Below are 16,984 nucleotides of genomic sequence, written 5' to 3' on the forward strand. Positions count from 1 at the left end.
CAAGGTGGGGAAGGCTTCTTTGAGCATCTCCATCTTGTAGTTTCTGTGGCAAACCAGTCAGCTCTATCTACTCTTTGCAAGAGATACTTAACATATAATGCTAACTTAACAAAGAGAACATCTTAAAAAGCAGAGACATCACCTTGCCAACAAAGGCCCGTATAGTTAAAACTATGGTTTTCTCAGTAGTGATGTATGGAAATAAGAGCTGGACCATAAAGAAGGCCAAAGAATTGATGCTTTTAAATTATGGTGCTGGAGGAGACTCTTCAGAGTCCCATGGTCTGCAAGAAGATCAAACCTATCCATTCTTAAGGAAATCAGCCCTGAGTGCTTACTGGAAGGACAGATCGTGAAGCTGAGGCTCCAATACTTTGGCCACCTCATGAGAAGAGAAGACTCCCTGGAAAAGACCCTGATGCTGGGAAAGATTGAGGGCACAAGGAGAAGGGGATGACAGAGGACGAGATGGTTGGACAGTGTTCGCAAAGTTACTAACATGAGTTTGGCTGAACTGCGGGAGGCAGTGGAAGACAGGAGTGCCTGGCATGCTCTGGTCCATGGGGTCACGAAGAGTCGGACACGACTAAACAACAACAACAACAAAGAGACTGGTCTGACCACTTTAGCAGCCTCTCTTTCTATGGTGCTCAAACTTATTTTCCTCTGGGCCACACTTTCATGCCCTCCAACATTTTCTTGATGAAAATAAGGACATCCCATTCCATAATGATAATTTTACTATTTATACCCCACACATCTGACTGGGTTGCCCCAGCACTCTGGGCAGCTTCCAACAGATACAAAAACATAATAAAGCCTTAAACACTACAAAAATAAATAAATCCCTATACAGGATTACCTCCAGTTGGCTCAGGGGTTGGATAACTCCATTCCCTCCAACATTTCTCCTAAGGGAAAGCGGGACATTCTGGGATCAAATCAGAAACCGGGATGGCTTCTGTAAATCAGGGACATCCCTGGAAAATAGATAACACTTGGAGGGTCTGCTCTTTCAGAATAAAAATCTGTTTGCACCACATACATTTGGGGTGCTGTGTGAGATTGCGCCCCAAAAAGCATTTTTTGGAGCGAGATCTTGGTGCGAAACTGCAAAATCACAGTGCCCAAAATGGCTGCCATGCTCTCGCAGGGGGAACTGGGATTTTTTTTCAGGGCACTTGCAGGTATGCCCCAAAGATGTCTTCCAGTCCAACCCTCATGATAGTTCTCCATACATTGCACACACATCACATCACCAGTGGAGAAAGCGAGACAATTTAGGTTTTTTATGATGAATGAAAGCCCCTGTCCTTGGCATTATATATCTGGTCAACTCTTTAATAACAGCACCATGAGCTGAAATAACAAGCACATAAAGGGAGATGGGCGCAGAAAAGTAGAGCTGGGAATCTATAGGATTTTAGGCTCAGCCGAAGAAGTGAACAAACACCAACAAAGACATTGGAAGCACATTCTGTGCTGATTTGCAGGTTAAGAAACTGAGAGCAAAACTAATGTTTGAGCAGCATGTTAAGAAAACCATGCATGATGCCTTGAAACATGCTTATTGTTAGGGCCTTTTATTATCTCCTCAAACAGGTGGATAGATCAGTTGGAGAAGATGCCCAGTCTCTACAGGTCCTGCACTGTGCTGCTAAGCAATTAACATTCATAAAATGCTATCGCTGGAATCAGTTTCCCAGAGAAGTTGAGGAAGAAAGACACGACTCCAGTGCCATCTTCTGGGCTCTTGCGGCTGTTGCTCTGTTCTTGTACTTTATTTGGATCATAAAAGAAAAGGTACAAACACTTAGGACAGTTCCATCTTTCAGGCACACAGACACACACAAAACAGACATATCAAACAACAGCAAAAAGGAAAAAGAGAAGAAAGAAAGAAAAAATACCCAGCCGCGCAACCCCCCCAAATGATAATAAAATGACTTTCAGATGAAATGTTATCCTAGCATCAATAGCAATATCAACATCACGAAACAGGAGATTTACTCCTGCGCCGTTAGATTAACGCCATTCATCTTTTGCCACTCTTGACTTTCTTGGGGAATTCTCACATATGCATTTGACCTTTTAAAGCATTATTATTATTCTACAAAGGAAACCCCAGCGGTATCCAGTTTGATTCTTGCCTCAGAGCACAACTGAGAAATTTCAAGGGCTGTCTATTATCGAGTGTTTGCAGGGAAAGATCAGATAAGAGTTGTTCCCTGTGATCTCAAGCTGCCTCTGTGTCTCCTCGGGCCCCGGTAAACATGCAGGAAGGATGCCGAACGCTGTCCTTTATTTTCTAATGAACACAGATATTTCATGCAGGTGTTTGGGGTGAGGAAAGGCTCTCTGACTCCAGCACTGCAGCTAGGTCGTTTTAGACCCTGGCCTCAGTTGCAAAGCGCACAATTAACATTTCTCTTCTACTTCAACATTCCTTGGTATGTTAGAAAGAAAGAAAGAAAATGCAAAATATAAAATAAATAAATACTCTGAGCGTGTGCAGTTTTGCATTTGAAACTCCCTCAAATCATAGCACTGTCATGGCTGCTTCTGCTGCCCTGATGTTGAACATAGCACTGTTTTGTTGTAGAAAAAGATGGTACAGCATTTAAAACCAAAAGTAATAAATGAGCATGGGGAAACAAACCCATGCCCAGCCCTGAAGAAGAAAGGAAGGATGCTGCTGAGACCAGCATCAGTTTCCTGCTGCCCCCATCATCCCTTGCTCTCTGAGTAGTCATTTGGGATGGGACACTGCCTCTTTCTGCTGCTAGCTGAGACATCTGCACTGGGCATAGCCAAGAACCAAGAAAGGCTGGTGAGACGAGGCATCATCGTGGTCCTGGTCCCCCGTAGCAGCGTCGCAGGAATGCCAACAGAGCCCATCCAGGATTCCTGCTGGTGCACCCGAACCACAGGACCGCCATCTCAGTGATCCTGCTTCTGGGAGGCCAGGTCTGCTCCAGCCAAGCTCTCTGACTCTAATTCTCTTTGGGAAATCAATATTCCTGATCCTAACCTCGTCCGTGTGGTTTTCAAGCTTATGGATATTCTTTTCCTCCAAATATAAACTGCCTGGCATCTCTCCACCCTTCTCCTTTGAGCACAGAATTTGGGAGTTATTTTATGTGCGCAGGATGCATCGGCGGCCCAGTATATATCTGCAAACTGATCTCAAAGACAAGGTGAACTACGGCTGTGGCAGAAGGAGCAGCCTGGGGAATAAACCTCATCTAAATGGAAATGCGGAGCTGTTAAAAGGATATCTCGTGATGAGGTTGGGGTTGGGCTAAGTGGGTTTGGGGGGTCCCCTCCAACCAGAGTATAGATAATAGAATCATAGAGTTGGAAGGGCACCGCAAGGATCATCTTTCCCAACCCCCTGAACTGCAGGAATCTTTCCCCCAACGTGGGGCTTGAACCCATGAACCTGAGGTTAAGAGTCTCATGCTCTACTGACTGAGCTATCCACTACCCTATGATTCTGGCTGCAAAAAGAGACTGCTAAAGAGGCCAAACGTGTATGGCTCTGTTATGGCCACGTACAGGCAATCTGTTGCCGAAGGAGCTAGTTCATAGAGATTCCTTCCAGAAGAGGTCCTCGCAGGAGGTGATGTCACAGAGGTCCATGGGGTCACATCTACACTATGGACAATATTCCACTAAATAATGGTGCAAGTAAAACAATTTCCATTTGCACAATGGGATTCGGTCGGTCACCCAGCTACAAATCCACAGTTACTTCATCCAGCCCACATGTCACCAGATTCTCCACAAGAAAATCATGGGGGTTTTTGTCAAAAGCCTTACTGAAATCAAGATATACTATGTCCACAGCATTCCCCTGATCCACCCAGCTTATTACTCTGTTTTTAACTCTGTTACTCTTTTTGAGAAGACCATGCTGGGTCCTAGTAGTCACAGCATCCTTTTCTAAATGCTCACAGACCAATTCAGAGGATTGGACTTGAGTCTCATTGCCAAGGGCACACTGTTGTCAGCACAGGAACAGACAGATACACACATCCTGGGGTGGGGGCACATGACTGCAAACACAGTCTTCTCTCTTGGGACAGGAACCACACAAATGATGTACCCTACCCCATTACTTTAAGTCGAACAGGAGGCATGGGTCATGTGTTGGGACACGGTCTTCACTTACTCCTGGTCATGTATCTTAGTCTCTGTCCCTGCACCTTTGAACTGTGTAACCTGAACCTTGAGCTGAGGCCAAGATCACGTACTAAATTTTTAAATAAAATTTGAGATTTTCCGAAATGAGGGTGAGTCTTTTGTCCAGGGGTGGGAGCCAGCCCAGAGAGGCATTGGGAGTGTTTTCACCCAATGTGAATTACTTGTTTGGTTCCCCTGCGCACACACACATCCCAAACTCCTATTCACGACGCTCCCCTCTGCACATGTGCTGTCATCTATTCTTGCAAAACGAATGCCTCAAATGTATACACCTCGACTTGACCGCAAAATGAATGTGGCTTTCGTTTTTCAAATCAGATGGAAGCTGGTTTGAGGGGTAACACATCAGGCAATGGCATTTCTCAAGAATAGATAGATTTGGAAAGTGGGTGACATCTTGAGTACATGGCTTCATGCACCAGAGGTGGGAGTATCCTGGAGCCAGAGTAAGCAGTAATGTTACCCAGCCTAAGAGAATTCTGAAGGAGAGCAGAAGGAAACCAGGGCTGGCTCAAGGCCTTTTGCCACCTGAGGCAAAGATGGCGCTTCACTCTCCCCATGGCAGGCATGGAAGCTGACTGGACCGGCCGTTGACTCTTACGTCAGGGCAGTCAATGGAATAGTCTCCTTCACTGCACCTGAGGGGAGCGGGCCAGTTCTAGAGGGACAGACCAGGCTTCGTGGCACACACAGTCTGGCCTTTAACTGAATGCTTTGGCCGGGGGGTTATGGAAAAACAGCTGCCTCTGCTGCCCACCCCCTAGCATTTGCCACCTGAGATGGCTGCCTCACTCTGCCTAATGAAAGGGCCGGCCTTGAGAAAATCCTATCCCCAATAAACTAGCATCTGCTTTGCACGTGGAAAGGGCTGAAGAAGACTCTTGTTTGAAACCCCAGAGAGCTGCCACCAGTCAGCTGGATCAGGGGTCAGCAAACTTTTGCAGCAGGGGGCCGGTCCACTGTCCCTCAGGCCTTGTGGGGGAGGGCGGACTATATTGGGGCGGGGGAATGAACCAATTCCTATGCCCCACAAATAACCCAGAGATGCATTTTTAATAAAAACACACATTCTACTCATGTAAAAACACCAGGCAGGCCCCACAAATAACCCAGAGATGCATTTTAAATAAAAGGGCACATTCGACTCGTGTAAAAACACGCTGATTCCCAGACTGTCCGCAGGCCGGATTGAGAAGGCGATTGGGCCGCATCCAGCCCCCGGGCCTTAGGTTGCCTACCCATGAGCTAGATGGACTAATGGCTTCATAAGACAGCCCTTGGAAGGTGTAATGCGATGGGGGGGGGTAAACAACCTTAAATTGGAAAGAGTGTTCTCATTTCGCTGCTTCTGTTGCTGAGCTTCTCCCCCAGATAAAATCTTCTCTCTCTCTCTCTGTGCCATGGATTAGGTAGATACAGCAGCCATCGCTTCACCATCCAGCAGTTCTGAGAATTGTTTCTTCCTTGCTGAAGTGTATTAATAGCCGGCTCTTGAGCCTGGGATTAAAAGTGTGCTCCTAAAAGTGGATTCTCTGGTGGTTAATAAAACTCACTTCTCTTCTCTCTCTCCCTGCCTCCCTCTTTCCTTCTCTCTCTCTTTGCCAACAGAGTGCTTCTGAGGAAGATGACTCATTCTCAAAGCGGGGACCCAAATGAACAAAGACGCTGTGATGTATGGTCGCGCCGCTGAGAGAGAAATATGAACTCACCCTAAAGGACTGCATCTGCCATCTTTAGTGCAGCAAAACATTTTACGGGGATGGTTTGAAATGCACTGTGTGGATCGTGCATCTCCAAGAGACAGCTGCCATTTTTGCGGATGCTGTAATGTTATGTTATGGCATAGCATAGCATTATTTTCTTTTTTCTTGCGGGTGGGGGCTTGTTAAAGGATGGTGCATTTCGTAACAATCTGCGGAGGAAAGCCATGGTCTGGCTTGCACGTAATGCTAAGCTGTGGTTTATTTTACAAACAAGTTAGGAGCCATCCCACAGATTACAAAAGAAACCATGGTTTGTTTCTTCAAACTATGTTTCAATTTTCAGCAACTCTCGCCTTGTACCTTTGTAGATTGGCCAACCTCTGGAATAGGATGGCCATGGTTAAGGAAGGGTTCACACGCAACACCAAGCCATAAACAAACCAAGATGTGTTAGCCAACAACAAATCATAGCTACAGATCATGGTTTGTTAGTATTAGAGAGGCCAGAGTTTAGCTGCCGGTCGGGGTTTAATAAACCAGGGCTAAGTGTTATGTGTAAACCAGGCCAATAGTTTGGATTCACACCTGTAAACATGGGAACTGCAAGAGGGCTTCTGATCTTTCTATGTACCTTGCCCTTGAAAAGGATGAATTAGGCTGTTGAGCTGGATCACTGGTGATGGGTTGGTGGATGTTGTAAACCAGGGTTTCCCAAACTTGGGTCTCCAGCTGTTTTGGGGACTACAGTTCCCATCATCCCTAACCACTGGTCCTGCTAGCTAGGGAAGATGGGAGTTGTAGTCCAAAATAATCTGGAGACCCAAGTTTGGTGAACCCTACCCTAAACCAAGAAGGCTGCTTTAATGCCCCAAAGAGAGGTATAGCTGGAGTAGGCTGGAAATAATTAGAGGGTGCTGTAAAGGTGATAAAATTTCTGCACAGAAAGCACTCCTGTGTAGGAAGAAAATGATGATTATGATTATAATAGCTAGCATGTATATAGCATTCATTTATTCATTCATTCATTGCCCTTCATCATAAGATCTCAGAGTGGTTCACAGAACATTGGAGGGTATTTAAAGTCATTTGCATATATTATCTTGGTGTAATATTACAGGAAAAGGTAAAGGACCTCTGGACGGTTAGTTCCAGTCAAAGGCGACTGTCGGGTGTGGCGCTCAACTTGCTTTCAGGCCAAGGGAGCCGGCGTTTGTCCACAGACAACTTTCCAGGTCCTGTGACCAGCATGACTAAACCGCTTCTGGCGCAACAGAACACCATAATGGAAGCCAGAGTGCACGGAAACTCTGTTTACCTTCTTGCCACAGTAGTACCTATTTATCTACTTGCACTGGTGTGCTTTCAAACTGCTAAGTTGGCAGAAGCTGAGACAGAGCAACGGGAGCTCACCCCGTCATAGGGATTCAAACTGCCAACCTTCCGATATACATTATATAAAGCAAGTCTGTGTGAATAGAAGCAGGTTCCTTGAATGAGCCCCTGCCCACAGATGCCCATCAGCAGGTAAGAAATCTAATAATTAAATAATTAAATCTGGAGCCAGCACTCAATTTACTGCCCAGTATTAAGCTGCGAGCATCCCCCCCTCTCTCCACTGCATGGCATAATACATATTAGGAGGACATGCAGGTCTGGGATAGCTCAGTTGGTAGAGCATGAGACTCTTAATCTCAGGGTCATGGGTTCGAGCACCACACGGGGCAAAAGATTCCTGCATTGCAGGGGGTTGGACTAGATGACTTTAGTAGTCTCTTCCAACTCCCTCCTTCTATGATCCTGCAAACTCGTTGACTATTAATAACAAAGAAAAGCCTGAGTAAACTGTTCAAGCATGCAATTCATAGAAGGAGAGGTTATCTGTGCGAGAGAAATGTGTGGAGTTGGTTATCTGGGCCAGGGAGGCAATGCAAAAGGGACGAAACAAGATGAGAATGGAACACAGGAAGAATATTGGTGCCTAAGCAGCTACCTATCTGCAGGGGAAGGTTGCTCTTTCCCCTGCCCTGCTTCTGTTTCCTGCATTCTCAAGCCCAAGGCAGGAGCTAAATTAATGTTAAGTAGTGGCAGTAAATGTCCCTCGATCCATCTCTGTGGCAAGAAGCCAAACGACCTTCCCTTTCATAGTCGAGCTGCCCTCATTTTTTTTCAAAAAACGGAAGATTATTCCATTTCCTCCTAATAGCATCCCTGAAATTGGAGACTCGTAACACTTGGATATTACATTACCTTCTGCCCCAACACTTTTATTTTGTAGCCGATTATCATGGTAATAAGGCGATTCCATCTCTAATTGTGTCCTCTGTGTTTTGCCAGCAGCGGGTGGCGGGGGGGGGGGGGGCGGAAGAGACACACTGGCCGTTCATTAGATGCCTCCACCACCGTGTGAACCGACCAGGGAGCTTAGCAGGCCTCAGTGCAGAACTCAGAAGCCACAGAGACACACATCCGTCATCATAATGAGCAGTTTAAAAGTGCAGGATGTGGGGGGGGGCACCTGCCAGGTGATGCAACAGGGTAACGGAGCGATCCAACATGTTGTGAGTTGGGTGGGGGACACCCCTCTAAACCCTAGAAATTAATAAATGGTAGGATTCTGATTACCGTATTTTTCGCACTATAAGACGCACCAGACCACAAGACGCACCTAGTTTTTGGAGGAGGAAAACAAATAAAAAAATATTCTGAATCTCAGAAGCCAGAACAGCAAGAGGGATCGCTGAGCAGTGAAAGCAGCAGTCCCTCTTGCTGTTCTGGCTTCTGGGATAGGTGCGCAGCCTGCATTCGCTCCATAAGACGCACACACATTTCCACTTACTTTTTAGGAGGGGAAAAGTGAGTCTTATAGAGCAAAAAATACGGTATTTGGAGTATTGAAGGGAAGATTAGAGGCCAGTGGAAAAATACAGGCTAAGCTTCCTTTTCAAGCCAGAACCTCACCTGGGATAGAAGCATTAACATGTCAAAAGGTGTTGATGGCCCATTTGAGAGGAATTCTTGGGCCTGGGCAGACAGAAGGTTGCCAGGGTAACAGTGTGAGGCAGGGATGCCAACTTGAATGAAATATTTGGCGGGGCAGGTAAGCTCCACCCCACATAATTGATTACACGATGTGGCACACACACACCATTTGAATGGCAATGGCCATTAACTTGCGGGGGGGTGGCCCCTCAAATGTTTCATTGTGGGGGAGGGGGATGAAGGGCCCTAGGGCCCTAGAAGTTGGCTTTGATAGTGTGAGGTAAAATGGAAAGAGAAACACACCACATGTAAGCAGGTAAACTTGAAGATGAACGGGATACCGCTCAAAGTTCAACTGCAAAATGAACTTATTTCCCATTATGGCACTTACGGGACCTACTTTCAATTGTAGTTCAGAGATTCTTGAACTAATTCCGTGAACTTTGTTAAACCAAACTCGTTTGTTCCAAATACCAGTCGTGGAGAGTAGTCAGCCTTTTAGATTTGTCAGCAGCCTTTGACATAGTCGATCATGATCTTCTGAACCACCGCCTCGCAGACATGGGGATACAGGGCATAGCCCGTAACTGGTTGTGCTCTTTTATCTCTGGTCAGGGACAGAGGGTGGCACTAGGGAGGGAAATGTCGTCGCGCCACATCTTGGTGTGTGGAGTGCCGCAGGGCGCAATTCTCTCCCCAATGCTTTTTAACATCTTTATGCGCCCCCTTGCCCAGATTATCCGGAGCTTTGGGCTGGGCTGTCACCAATATGCTGATGATACTCAGCTCTATCTGCTGATGGATGGCCACACCGACTCGGCCCCAAACACACTAACCAGATGCTTGGAAGCTGTGGCTGGATGGTTTTGTGGGAGCCGATTGAAACTAAATCCTTCGAAGACAGAGGTCCTATGGCTAGGTCGGGATGGCATGGGGATGAGGGACCAACTCCCTTCTCTTGCGGGGGCCCAATTAGTGCCATTGCCTTCCGTTAAGAGTTTGGGTGTAATCCTTGATGCCTCCCTTTCCATGGAGGCGCAAGTTACAGCAACAGCCAAGGCGACATTTTTCCACCTTTGCCGCATCAAGCAGTTGGTCCCTTACCTTTCCCGCCCCGACCTGGCCACAGTGATCCATGCGACGGTCATCTCCAGGCTTGACTACTGTAATTCGCTCTATGCGGGGCTGCCCTTGAAGCTGTCCCAGAAACTCCAGCGGGTACAGAATGCTGCAGCGAGGCTCCTCACAGGGTCTCTGCCATGGGAGCATATTCACCCAATGCTTTTCAAGCTGCACTGGCTCCCGGTGGAGTACAGGGTCAGATTTAAGGTGCTGCTTTTGACCTTTAAAGCCCTTCACGGCCTAGGACCCTCGTACCTACGGGACCGCCTCTCCTGGTATGCCCCACGGAGAGCCTCAAGGTCCATAAATAACAACACCCTAGTGGTCCCAGGCCCTAAGGAAGTTAGATTGGCTTCAACCAGAGCCAGGGCCTTTTCAACTCTGGCTCTGGCCTGGTGGAACGCTCTGCCTCATGAGACCAGGGCCCTGCAGGATCTGATTTCTTTCCGCAGGGCCTGTAAGACAGAGTTGTTCCGCCTGGCCTTTGGCTTGGAGCCAATTTGATTCCCTCCCTCTCTCTTTTTTTCTTTTCTTTTTCTTTTCTTTCTTTTCCTTCTCCTCCTGCGATGAGGCTACATTTTAATATTTTAATGTTCCATTATTTTAATGTTGTATTTAATTTTTGTTTTTAAGTTGTAATCATTCATCTTGTTTTTATTATTGCTTGTAAGCCGCTCTGAGCCCGGCCTTGGCTGGGGAGGGCGGGGTATAAATAAAAAAATATTATTATTATTATTATTATTATTATTATTATTATTATTATTATTATTATTTTCTATGAATGCCTCTACAGTCGTACCTCGGGTTACTGACGCTTCAGGTTGCTTTTGGGGGGGGGGGGGGTTACCGACCTGCCAAAACTCGGAAGTGCCAGAACGGGTTACTTCCAGGTTTTGGCGGTTGCGCATGTGCAGAGGCGTTAAATCGTGCTTTGTGCATGCGCAGAAGCGCCGAATCACAATCCGCGTGTGCGCAAACGCAGCACTGTGGGTTGCGAACACTGCGGGTTGCGAACGTGCCACCTGCACAGATCACGTTCACAACCCGAGCGTCCTCTGTAATCTAGTTTTAAGACATCTGGTTTGTTGGCCATCATGGCCTCCTTTGGGAGCAAGTTCCATCATTTCACTATGCGCCATGTGAAGACGTTGTTTGCTTTTGCCTGTCCTGAATTTTCCAGCTAGCTAGGAACAAACCACCTGAGACATAGCTGAAGGAGCAGTCGAGTTGTGAGAAGAGAAACATACCAAATAAGCCCAAAACATTAACGAATGTTCACCCACAGGAGGGGCAGAAGATGCTGGAAGCGGCGCAAATAAAATGGAGAGATGAAGTGGCCATTCTGAAGGGGAACGCTAGTCTCGATTGCTACACAGGCGCTTTGCCACGTTTCTGTTTCGTCTGCCTCCCTTCACCTCTTTAACCTCTCGTTCTGTATCATCCATCTGTGCCAGACGAAAAGTAGAAGTTGAAAAGCGTTAATGCAGACGCTGGGTTCTTTTCTCGGCAACAGCCGCACGGCATCTCCCGGATGAAGAGTTGCAGATCTTGGATTGTAAAATGATGGATGCCTATGAGCTGGAGAGTCTAATGAAAGTCTCGGGTCTCGTTTGTTTAAAAAATATCCAGTTGGGGAAAGCGACTCTTTGAAGGAGGGGAAAGCAAAGGAGCTCCTTTGCAAGATGGAAGGGATTGCCAAAGCAGATCAGGCTGCCTTTCCATCTCCTTCAAGGCCTTCTCCTGGGATATTTTCATCTTCCTCGCAGCCCCTTGATGATGCCACCCACCGGGAGGCCAACGTGATTTCTGTATGTACAGGAATGCAGAAATGAACCTACTTAATTTGCACTTTTCAAAACAACGGGGAAACCAAAACACTGCTTGTTCTGCTCCTGTCCAAGAACAATGACAGGTGCATTTTCTCGTAAGTAAAGAAACCAAGCTTTCGTCTAGACTCTAGCAGACTGACAGTGCAAATTCAGGAACAGGAGGCAAACAGAAATTAGGTCAGGTGCCCTTGGGCACTATCGATGAGGCTACGATAAAAACCAGCTTAGGAAAGAAGCTCCAGGGTTCTCCAAATGCAGTTCAGGGTCAAGGCCAGGGGTCAGGATTCCATGATCAGGATCTGTGATCTGGGACTGCACAGGAGCATGAAGTTGCTCCAACAACTGGCCGCACCTACCCACCATGCTTTTAAACAGAGGCAGGGAAAGTCTAGCTCAGGGGTCAGCAACCTTTTTCAGCCATGGGCCAGTCCATCATCGCTTAGACCATGTGGTGGGCCGGTGTATTTTTTTTGGGGGGGTGAACGAATTCCTATGCCCCACAAATAACCCAGAGATGCATTTTAAATAAAAGCACACATTCTACTCATGTAAAAACACGCTGATTCCCAGACCATTCATGGAGCTACACTGACTTCTCAGGTTTCCTCTCATGCTGGTAGAGCTTGGCAGATTGGCTTTCTGGTGATGAGTCATCAGGTAGCCAAACACAACAAAGTGGAAAAACACCAGCCTTCCGCATTCACCTAGAGTGGAACCTCTCGCTTAATGCAAACTTCTTCTTTGCACATGCAAACTTTTACATACATTTTACTTTACTTCATTGCATACAAACATTACATCTTATGCATTTTAAAATTACATCTTTAACACAACTCTCATTAACTACAGTAAGCATGTCCAGTAGCCAGGGATGATGGGAGTTGTAGTCCAACAGCACCTAGAAGTCCAGCAAATTTCCCACTCCTGATTTAACTTAAAACTAGTGTAGCTGTTTTCCCCTGTTGAATATTTAGAGCTAAGCTAAGCTCTAAATATTCGTTGTTTTTCACCCATCAGAACTCAAGTGCCTTGGATGCAGAGGTTTGGCCATGCCCAAACTTGCGTATTTCTTTCCTCACACGACATCCCTTTAGGAATTAAAAAAAGTAGGACAGTTGATTAAAAAGTAAACATGTGTTGCCTTTGGGAAAATATTCTGGCCTTGAATTATGCATTGAAAAATAAAGGAGACAATAAATAACCCTCTCTTTTCCTCCTTTGTGTTGACTCACCCACATTAGGCTGATGAATAGGTCTCGGTAAGAGAGCAAATGGAAGATGAAGAGTCTCTTTCTACTTTTAAAATATGAATCCAAGTACTAAATCTGCACCAGCAACAACACGTCCAGGGCAGGCGCGCTGTTTTCCTGAGGGAAAACTTTTTTATACAGAAAAAGATATTGATAAGAAATGCAACATTAACAGTTGGCATTTTTCTTTCATCGTTTTTGCGATAACTCTTGAGTTATCACGGCCGCGTTATCCTTTGGATTAATATGACATGTTGTATCTATTTTATTTTTAAAATTCAGTCTGCGTCTCTCAGTCAGTCTCGCCAGCCAAGTTCTAGTGTGTTGTTTTTTAGCAACTCAAACTGCTCTAAGAGTCATAAAGCTTATTTATTGGCTCCCAGGGAGGCTGTTTATCTTGACTGTTTGTTTCTTCCTATCTCAGCTGTTCTCATCTCCCTCTGAGGTGCTGGAGGGGCCTGCTGGCATTTGGGCCGGCCAAGGCTCCAGCTATCCCTCCTCGATTGCCTTGTCCGGATGCCAGACAGTCTGTCGTGGGGCAGGCCTAAGAATGTTTGCTGCCTGAGGCGAAAGACAAGATGGCGCCCTTCCCCATTCCACACACAGAAGCCAACTGGGCTGGCAGCTGAATTTTCCTTCCGTGCTATCAACATTGATAGTGGGGAATCTCCTCCTGAGGTGGCTTCACGGAGACAGCGCCGCTTCAGAGGCTGCCGATGGGAGATCCAGACTTGGCACGACTGCCGCATTTAAAAACAAAACTCTCTGTCTGTACAAACTTGGCACAGTAGGAAGTAGACTGTGGTTGAACCTTTCACCCTGGTATTAGATGCTTTTGTACATGGGAGAATATTCAAAACCGGTATCTCCACTTCCCTGATGCACAGTCCTGTTGCCTGAATGATGCAGTCCACTCTGCCATATTGATTCTGCTGCACGTGTTGTTGTTGTTTAGTCGTCTTAGTCGTGTTTGACTCGCCGTGACCCCATGAGCATGCCTTGGAAACTCTTCTCAAAGCATCTCCTATTTTATGTCCACGGAGTTTTCTTGGCAAAATACTGGAGTGGTTTGCCAGTTCCTTCTCCAGGTGGATCACATTTAGTCGAAACTCTCAGCTACGATGGCATGGCTCATAGCTTCTTGGGGTTATTCAAGCTCCTTCGCCACGACAAGGCAGTGATCCATGAAGGGGGCTGCATCTGTAGACTTGATCTATTCTTCCGCCAGCCCAGGCACTCTCTGCACACTCCGGATCATGGCAACCCTTTCTTGATCAGTGTCCAGAAGCTTCCCATGAGGTCCTCACCGCAAACAGCACTGCAATTCAGATTCTCCTCAAGCAACCCCCTGCCATGCTAAATGGACCGTGCAACTCACCCCTGGCATACTGTGCCATGAACCTAAACTGAAAGGGCCTTGTAGTTTGATAGATAACAGGCTTAAGAGAATCTATCCTAAGAAGGACCGACTGCATTAGCAGCCGTAATGGACTCCAGGCCAGTAAACCCTTTGGCAAAGATGACAGTCTGGGGGAAGGAGGAATTACTCTGAGTTCTCTAGAGAACAGCCGTGCTGATATAATTCGCACAAAAGAAGCCACGAGTATTTCTTTTCGGGTCCCCTGATCACAGTTTGATGATTCCATCAATCAGCCCGCAATAAGGCTCCCTCCAGCTTAATGGTGTTTGCTTTGCCATATTTATTATGTCAACTGAGCTCACAATAAATGCAACGGACCACAGCTGATGTTATGAAAAAGCAGGACAATATTATGTGGAAAGGGCTGGTGATGGCTGGTTTTTAAATATATATATAAAATCTTAATCACTATTATTTTTTAAAAGCATGCCATACCCCTCAATTGTCCTGGCAAAACTGGGACATCCCATTCCCCCACCCCAATGAGAGGACAGCGGCCATTTTGGATGCTGCGATCTTGTCCCGAAAAAGTGTTGGTGGGGTTTTCAGGGCTGTGATCATGCACAGCTCCCCAAAATACACAATAAAATTGGGAAGGGGAAGAACCATATATACCACCTTGATCTCCTTGGAGGAAAGGTGATATAGAAAATGTAACAATAAATAAATAAACACCAGCCTAGCTTTCAGCTTTCAGCTTCCAACTCCAAGCTGAAGAGGCCAGTAGAATTCATCGGTTCAGCAGTACCAGAGGACAACCCAGCTTCAGAAATCTGAGCCCAGCATTTCATGGGTTCTTGACCTCGATACCACCCCAGCAGCTTATAACAGCCATTTCCTTTTAATTTGTTTTCATCTTGAACTAATCTTTTAACTGAATGCTCCATCTCAAAATGCAGACCTGGGCAGAAGGTCAGTTGGGTTCTAGCAGTAGATCTTTGGATGATTTTGAGTAGACCAGCGAGGATCCTGACTCGCAAATGTTTAGCGACGGCAACAAGAAGATGCTAAAACTTCTAAATTAAGTCGCTGGAATGAATGAAGCTCAGGAGGTAGGGAAAACCAGGAGCAGAGTTTTGTGTGATTGGACTCTGTTGCTGAAAACAAATTCTTGACCTGGGCTGAACATATGCTCAGAGGCACCATGTTTCTTTCTTTCACGAGTCTGCTGCCTGTCTGCCCACCACAACTATTTTGCACCTGGCTTCAGTTGGTGGATCTCAAGATCTGAGCAAAAATATGAAGTAAATTGTGCAAGCCTTGGGTCTACTCACCCCCCATCGCAATGGGCCTGATTACACTGGTTATGTAGTAACTGCAACTTATTCAACGCAGACTGAGCAACATTTGCTGCCTGAATAGGCAGCAGTATATAGGGGTGTCAGAGAAGGGAAGGAAATGGACTCTAGTTCAGAGATAGACAGACTTCAGGATAATGAGCTCTTTTTTGCCTTGTACCTGAACCCTGAGTTATACAAATCAGGGCCAAGTACAAAATGCTGGTGGCTGAGGGAATGGACCCAATGCCCCCATGAGCCATATAGACACAGGGACGACCTGCATATCCAAGTTCAAATATACGCCAGAGCTACTTGAAACCAGAGAGCTTAAAGCTCTAAACCTGGTCAGCAAAGCTGCACAAAAACTGGATCAAAGGGAGCCGATCAAGACCAATAATTTACAGTCGAGTCTGAGAGATTAGGAATTAGCACAAGGACAGCCATGGGAGAGAGTTATTTTTCTTTTTACATGCAACTTGCTATTGTTCAATATTTTGGAGTTGGAAACTCCTACCTATACATCTCCCGGCAGATCCCAGTCTATCTTCTGCTCCAGTAAATATGAGCACATATTTATTTTATTTTTTAAAAGAGCCATCTCTGAAAGGCATAGGGAGAAAAGAGAAGGAAACTTTTACTGGATAGGGGTAAATTCAATTTTTGTTTGTGTTTTAAGGGAAACTTCCTAATTTGCATTTCTTTAGACAATGCACAAACTGAAATACTGGTAACCAAAAGACTTAGGTGGCAAACCAAGATAGGGTCTCTATCTCCTTGGGCGACAGCAGTCACGAAATTAAAAGATGCCTGCTTCTTGGGAGAAAAGCAATAACAAACCTAGACAGCATCTTAAAAAGCAGAGACATCACCTTGCCAACAAAGGTCCGTATAGTTAAAGCTACGGTTTTCCCAGTAGTGATGTATGGAAGTGAGAGCTGGACCATAAAGAAGGCTGATCGCTGAAGAATTGATGCTTTTGAATTATGGTGCTAGAGGAGACTCTTGAGAGTCCCATGGACTGCAAGAAGATCAAATGCATCCATTCTTAAGGAAATCAGCCCTGAGTGCTCACTGGAAGGACAGATCGTGAAGCTGAGGCTCTAATACTTTGACCACCTCATGAGAAGAGAAGACTCCCTGGGAAAGACCCTGATGTTGGGAAAGATGGAGGGCACAAGGAGAAGGGGGCGACAGA

The 16,984-nt window shown here is 46.1% G+C and overlaps 1 long non-coding RNA gene across 1 annotated transcript; it reads right to left on the reverse strand.

Annotated features, from left to right (window-relative positions):
• Positions 1-1,567: 1,567 nt before the first annotated feature.
• Positions 1,568-8,373, reverse strand: LOC309369980. The gene is made up of 2 exons (XR_014168302.1): positions 8,157-8,373; positions 1,568-1,778 (listed from the first exon to the last, which is right to left on the reverse strand). It is a non-coding gene; the product is annotated as an uncharacterized lncRNA (long non-coding RNA).
• Positions 8,374-16,984: the final 8,611 nt, after the last annotated feature.

Source organism: Podarcis melisellensis (genome assembly GCF_964234715.1).
Source record: "Podarcis melisellensis genome assembly, chromosome: 5".
NCBI classification, from domain to species: Eukaryota; Metazoa; Chordata; class Lepidosauria; order Squamata; family Lacertidae; genus Podarcis; species Podarcis melisellensis.